This window comes from Culex quinquefasciatus, chromosome 3 (assembly GCF_015732765.1).
Source record: "Culex quinquefasciatus strain JHB chromosome 3, VPISU_Cqui_1.0_pri_paternal, whole genome shotgun sequence".
Classification (NCBI taxonomy): Eukaryota; Metazoa; Arthropoda; class Insecta; order Diptera; family Culicidae; genus Culex; species Culex quinquefasciatus.
In genome coordinates, this window is record NC_051863.1 from 53,714,960 (window position 1) to 53,722,611 (window position 7,652).

Below are 7,652 nucleotides of genomic sequence, written 5' to 3' on the forward strand. Positions count from 1 at the left end.
ACTTGAATGGGGAGAGCACCCAAACCTCTTTCTTCTTCAAGAACCCTTCCACTACAGGATTCGAACTGACGACCATTGGATTCCGAGTCTAACCGCCGCCAGCGATTCAACTGGAGCAGGCTTGGTTTGTTGTGTTGTTTGTCTTTTTATAGGAAGGGGCCTAACAACAACTAAGGCCGGGACTGTCGTTTTACTTTCCCATCTTATGGAAGGCATTTTCAAAACATTAGTGCTGGAATGTTTAGACAATTTATTATTCCGCTTTCGTGAATCCCCGCGAAATTTACAAAACGGGAAATATTTTTTACGGGAAATCCCCAGAGTTCCTGGGACGGGAATTTGGATGCTCCACTAAAATTTTTAAAATGGTGAATATAGATGAAAAAAATTAAGTTTCTTTGTCAATTCAGCCAGTTCAAGGTAACGAATACCAATCAACAAATTCCAAAGAAATCAATTGTTATCGCCAAAAAAACAGTGCAAAAAAATCATCTGTTTCAAGTGTGTCCTTGAACCATATCTGTTGATGATTAGATTACATAGTAGGAAACACAATTTTCCATTTGTGCTATCGCACATACGTCATACTGACTCGCTGACGTTTCGCGACTACGGTCACGCGAAATCAGATGGTGATAAGCAAGAACTTCGCAAGGAAACAAACACGTGTTATCAGGCGCGCTTTATGGCACCCCTAATTAAGCCATTGCTGACAGCTTTGCTGATAGTGTAGCTGCGGACAACCGGCGCAAAAATGTGCTTTTTTGGCTTGCTTTCTGATTGTGGATTTTTTTTTCTTGCAATCTTTTCTTTTTTTTGATTGTCAAATTGCAGTATTTAAAAAAAACAAACAAGCAATCGAATGTAATAAAATCAATCAATGATTAATCATGCTAAATCATTGTTGTTTATAATACATTTCTACCTTTAAAATGCGTACATATTCAAGTAAATATGTGCAAGCAACATACACAAAAACCCAAAAGATTTATCAAATCCCAATGCTCCCTATGATTATCACTACCTTCTAGAAACAAATACTTTGACCAGGAAAAAGAGCGGCTCTAATCAAGCAGTGGGGCCAGCCGTCAGTTCGAAGAGGTTTCGTTATCTCGTGTGGGGTCTGTTGCCACTTGCTGATAAAACGCCAACCGGTGACCGATCGGCCCCAAAATGGAAAATGCTTTCGTTGTTTGTCTGTTGATAACACCGCCGGCGTTACTTATGCGTTCTTATCACCTGCCTGCCTAGAAGAGACCTAGATTTTTCGTGGCACGGTGTTATCTCTCGTGAACGGGCTCATCGAAAGGCCTTCAGTACATACGGAAAAAAGTTCTACAAAGTTAGAAAAATCAATTATATTCCGAAATGGGACATGTACTGTTGCACGTCCAACTCTTCTTGAAATGCTTAAAAAAGAAAAAAAAACTTCAACTGAAAATGTATATCATGTATTTTGATTTAATTGCACTGAATTTTGCTGTATAAATGATTTAATTTATAATTTTTTTGAAACGCTGGTACTGCAGAAAAACAAAACCTTAAAAATGTTCTTATTAAAGGGAACATCATCTAATTCCAGCGTGCCTCTTTTGTTGGCAGGTCAGAACTTTGACAAACAATTAAAGCTATTTAAACGCGTTTTCAACTGAAATCGAGTGATAAATTGCTCAATAAGAAGTGAGCAAGCAAGTTTCTATCAAAAGTTGTTTAAATAGTGAAAATCAGCTAATTGGATGGAGTTAGGAGCGAGTGCTTAACCTGCCAAACATACGAGAATTTCCCCTGCTACAGTCGACTCTCTGGCTGTCGATCTTCTCGATATCAATTTTGATCCTGCTGTCAAGAAATTTTTCAGTCCCTTCAAGAAGCTTGCTTTGATTTTCTATTCTTTAGTTTGATATCTGCCGCTCTCGACGTTCCCTTCAATATTAATATCGAGAATGACCATTTTTTTTCATTTTTATTTTCAAAATTTTTACATCTGAGCAGTTCTCTACGAAATCGGTCTTTTTTAAAAAAAAACATCTTTCCAAATTTCATCAAATTTGGTTAAGCACCAGCAAAGTTAAAGTGTGAAATGTAAACGAAAATGGGCCAATTTTAGGGAAATAAATAAGACCTGTTTTCGAAAGCCCGTAAAAAATTACCAAACACAAAATTTTATCAAACAAAAAATGTTTTGCTATCATTTGAGCCTTGGAGAAGAACCCCTGTGAATAACATTGTGAGTTTGGACCGGTTTTAAGTGTTTTTCAAACTTTTTCATTTGGTGCACCAGAGCACCACCTAGGCATATGAGCAACTAAATATTCAGGAGCGTTTTTTTCTAAATTACAGAAAAAGCTTATTTTTATCAAAACAAAAGTTTATAAACATTTTGACTATTCATAAACATGACAAAACATTGTTATTAGACCGACAGTTTTATTATTTTCCTCATTTTTCATGAAAATTGTTGTTTGTGGGTTTTGAATGAGCCAATCAAAGAAACCTGAAAATGCAGAGATTTTAGAATTTGTAGACTTCAGAAATATGGTCTTACAGCAAAGAATAAGTAGTTTTTAACACATTTCGAAGCGTTTTCAAACAAATGAACCAATAGATTTGAAGAAAACGAGATTTTGTGGTTTAAAAAAAAGTTGCTCATTTTACTATTTTTACGATAAGCAAACAGCTCTGGGCGTTAGAGGGTTAATCCTACTGACACTTTTTTGGTGCCTTCGGTATGCCCAAAGAAGCCATTTTGCATCATTAGTTTGTCCATATAATTTTCCAAACAAATTTGGCAGCTGTCCATACAAAAACGATGTATGAAAATTCAAAAATCTGTATCTTTTGAAGGAACTTTTTGATCGATTTGGTGTCTTCGGCAAAGTTGTAGGCATGGATACGGACTACACTGGAAAAAAATGATACACGGTAAAAAAAATTTGATGTTTTTTTATTTAACTTTTTATCACCAGGATTTGATTTGCAAAAAAACATTATTTTTATTTTTTTTATTTTTTGATATGTTTTAGAGGACATAAAATGCCAACACTGGTTTATAAAATTATATTTGTAATCAAAAAGTACTTTAGTGAGTTAAGGCCAGCTTTAGGAAACTTTTTTGAAAATAGTCGCACTTTTTCATTTTTTAAAATTACTGCACATGAGCAATTCTGTACCAAAACCGGAAATGGATTTTATTTGTATTTTTTGATTGGGCTCAAACTTTGTGGGGGCCTTCCCTATGACCAAATATGCTATTTTGTGTCATTGGTTCCATACAATTTTGGCAGCTGTCCATACAAAAATGGTATGTAAATATTCAAACAGCTGTAACTTTTGAGTGAATTTTCTGATCAATTTGGTGTCTTCGGCAAAGTTGTAGGTATTGTTGAGGACTTTTGAGAAAAAAATAGGTACACGGAAAAAAAATTAGGATTTTTTTATCAACTTTTTTTCACTAAAACTCAATTTCCCAAAATACGTATTTTTTTGATTTTCGAGATTTTTTGATATGTTTTAGGGGACAAAAATACGCAACTTTTGGGCCTTAGAGAAACATGGTCAAAAAATCTGCCGCCGAGTTATGAAGTTTTGAAAAAAATAGTGATTTTTGGAAAAAAAAAATGAAAGTTTTATGCAAAAACAAGTTTGACATTATTTTTTAATGCAAAATTGAATTTGCAATCGAAAAGTACTTTACAAATTTTTTGATAAAGGGCTCCATTTTCTAGATATAGCCACCGAAAGTTTGAATTTAGCGGAATATTTGCAGTTTTTCAATTTTTAAAAATAGTGACCATGAGTGACCATTCCTAAAAATATTTTTTCTTGAAAAGATCAGAAGATTCGCTATAAAATTGTCTAAGAGACATTGAAGATTGGACATCGGGTTGCTGAGATACAGCGGCTTAAAGAAAAATAATCACGAAAATTGAAGTTTTCTAAGTCTCACCCAAACAGCCCACCATTTTCTAATGACGATATCTCAGCAATTAATGGTCCGATTTTCAATGTTAATACATGAAACAATCGTGAAATTTTCCGATCTTTTCGAAAAAAATATTTTGAATTTTTTTAAATCATGACTAACATTTTAAAAGGGCCAAACTTTGAATATTACGCCCATCTAAAATGCTAGTCTTGATTTAAAAGTTTTCATAATATTTTTTTCGAAAAGATCGGAAAATTTCACGAATGTTTCATGTATTAACATTGAAAATCGGACCATTAATTGCTGAGATATCGTCATTAGAAAATGGTGTGTTTTTTTGGTGATATTAAGAAAACTTCAATTTTCGTGTTTCTTTTTCTTAAAGCGGCTCTATCTCAGCAACCCGAGGTCCAATCTCCAATGTCTCTTAGACAATTTTATATCAAATTTTCTGAACTTTTCAAAAAATATATTTTTAGAAATGGTCACTCTTGGTCACTATTTTTAAAAATTGAAAAATTGCAAATATTTCGCTAAAATCAAACTTTCGGTGGCTATATCTTGAAAACGGAGCCCTTTATCAAAAAATGTGTAAAATACTTTTCGATTGCAAATTCAATTTTGCATTTAATAATAATGTCAAACTTGTTTTTGCATGAAACTTCGATTTTTTTCCAAAAATCACTATTTTTTCAAAACTTCATAACTCAGTGGCAGATTTTTTGACCATGTTTCTCTATTGCTCAAAAGTTGTGGATTTTTGTCCCCTAAAACATATCAAAAAATCTCGAAAATCAAAAAATACGTATTTTGGGAAATTGAGTTTTAGTGAAAAAAAAAGTTGATAAAAAAATCCTCAGTTTTTTTTCCGTGTACCTATTTTTTTCTCAATAGTCATCAACAATACCTACAACTTTGCCGAAGACACCAAATTGATCAGAAAATTCACTCAAAAGTTACAGCTGTTTGAAGATTTACATACCATTTTTGTATGGACAGCTGCCAAAATTGTATGGAGACTTGTATGGGTAAACCAAGGACGCAAAATAGCTTATTTGGTCATAGGGAAGGCTCCCACAAAGTTTGAGTCAAATCAAAAAATACAAAAAATAAAAATGGTCGAATTCGGCCGATTCCGTAGAGAGTTGCTCACATGTTTGCCCACTCTTGAAAAAAAAATATTTTAGAAAAGCTGACAAAATTCTCTATAGTTTGCTTTTTTGAACTTTGTTAATACGACCCTTAGTTGCTGAGGTATTGCAATGCAAATGTTTAAAAACATGAAAAATGATTTTTTCCAAGTTTCACCCAAGCAACTCACCATTTTATTACGTTGATATCTCAGCAACCAATGGTCCGATTTACAATTTTAAAGTATAAAACAGTCGTGAAAAATATTTTCAAAATTTTTGATTCAAGATTAACATTTCAAAAGGGCGATATATTCAATATTACGCCCTTTTAAAATGTTAATCTTGGTTTGTAGTGTAGTCCACCGCAACTTTGCCGAAGACACCAAATCGATCAAAAAATTCTTTCAAAAGACACAGATTTTTTTATTTTCATACATGATTTTTGTATGGACAGCTGCCAAATTTGAATGGAAAAATATATGGACAAACTAATGATGCAAAATGGCTTCTTTGTGCATACCGAATGCACCAAAAAAGTTTCAGTCGAATTAAAAAATACAAAAAAAATCGAATGACCGAAATCTCAGAGAATTGCTCAGCTGATAACGACAGTCTGTGCTTCATCACAAAAATATTGTTTGCGTAACATACACAACACAGCTCATCGGAAACACACACACACACACGATTACCAAAAGTTGCATGTTGTGTCCCTCACTCGCGGGAGAACCAATTCCAGGAGGGGGAAAACTGATTAGATAATGCGCGTCCGCATGTCCAGAACTGGCCAGTTGGCCTGTGGGGCAGTTACACTTATCACTGCTCCACAATGATAACAGGGGGCCGCATGTTCAAACCGAGTGCGTGGGCCTATCTCTTATCAGGCTGAAGTGGACACCGGATTGATAACCCTGTGCGGCATGAGTTGGTATCAATCACATTTTGACAAACTAGAATGTTCCAGGAATATTTTTCAAAACAAATGACAAGTGCTTCCTCAGCAAAATAGTTTTGACTTCATCATAACGGTTTCAGTCCAAATCAGGGGCCACATTTTGTATGTACAGGATGTTGTGGTGTACTGTGCGCAATCCATAAAAGGGTACCAAATTACGCACTTGTCCGCCAAAGGCTTCAGCGGACATTACCGATTCAAAGCCAATGTGCTGCTTTCCAAACGCTATAGAGTGCAAATCAGCATTCCGATAATGTTTCCGTTCCGTCCGCCGCTCCCGTATTGCAATCGCGTAAACCGTCCAGCATTACACACGATAACAGAACGTGACGAGAAATTGTTTTACCGCCAAAAATGATGACCCCCGAGGGAGGCCAGCTTACGTGTTCCAGCGGTTGACTGTTTGGAGAGAATTTATTTCTTATACCAAGAAAATGGAAAAAGTAAGTTATAGGATTCTTTCCTAAAATTGTCCGAAAATCAAGAAAATCCATTTCATAATAAACCACGATCACAATTTGTAGAAAAAACTATTTTCTATTTTTTTCTTTCTATTTTTTCAATAAATAATTTGTTGTTTGTCATCATTTCCTCATCATTATTAGTTGACATGGTAGTTCAAAAAAAAATAATTTCAAGACTTCAGATCGAGATTAACAATCCTTTACTTTTAAGTGCTGAAAATGCTTATGGGACATTTTTGTGAGCACGGGCTGTAAGGCAACTGCACACTATTTAGCAATGAATTTATTTCGTTGTTTTTCCTGGCATTTGACATTTGGAAAATTATGCCAGAATTCAACCAGCAAATGGATTGCCCTTAAATTCTAAAATCCAGTCCACAAATTTCCCGAACGTCGTCATCCAATCTGCCCTAGTCTATTTTGTTCCCCCCGTCCTGGACACGACATCCAACCGGAAGGATCCATCAATTTCTGCTTGCATGTAATGGTGGTACCGTCCCTGTTCCAAGTTTCACAAACACCACTCAAATCTCGACACCAACCCCACCTTCCAACCACCCACACACTTATATAACCTTCCATCCGTAACCGGTTCGGGAGTCGCAGACGAAAGCAAAACTGAAAATTATCGATTTTTCCTTTTAGCCGACAAAAATATGCTCGTCCCAGACCCTGGCCAACTTCGCGTTGTCGTTTATCGATCCGGCCACGTTCCGAACCCCCCCCCCCCCTCCCTTTGCGTCCCATTGACAGCATCTGGAAGTGACGACAGGACGCGTGGCGGCCATTGCCTGGTTGGGCTGGTGTTGGTGTTCGGACGTGGTTTTCCCAGGATTCGCTTTTCCGCCCTGGCAAATATTGTGTTTGTGTGCTTGAGCGGGTTTCAGCCGGTGCTTGGCATTCGGTTATGTACTGTTGTACGGAAAAAATGGAAACTGTTTTTTAAGGTGTGTTGAGAAAAGTTGAACTAGATTTTGCTCGAATTTGTCTGTTAGTTCAAGCTATTTGCTGAACATAATTTTATCATCAAAGCATTATGTGTAATTGAAAATTTTTAATGTCAAGGAAGTTTCACATTAATATCTGTAACCAGCTCATGTGATTTTGAACAATCAAAATATTGTTGAAAAATTACTGATTGAATGAATTTTAAATACCTTTAATTTAATTTTTAA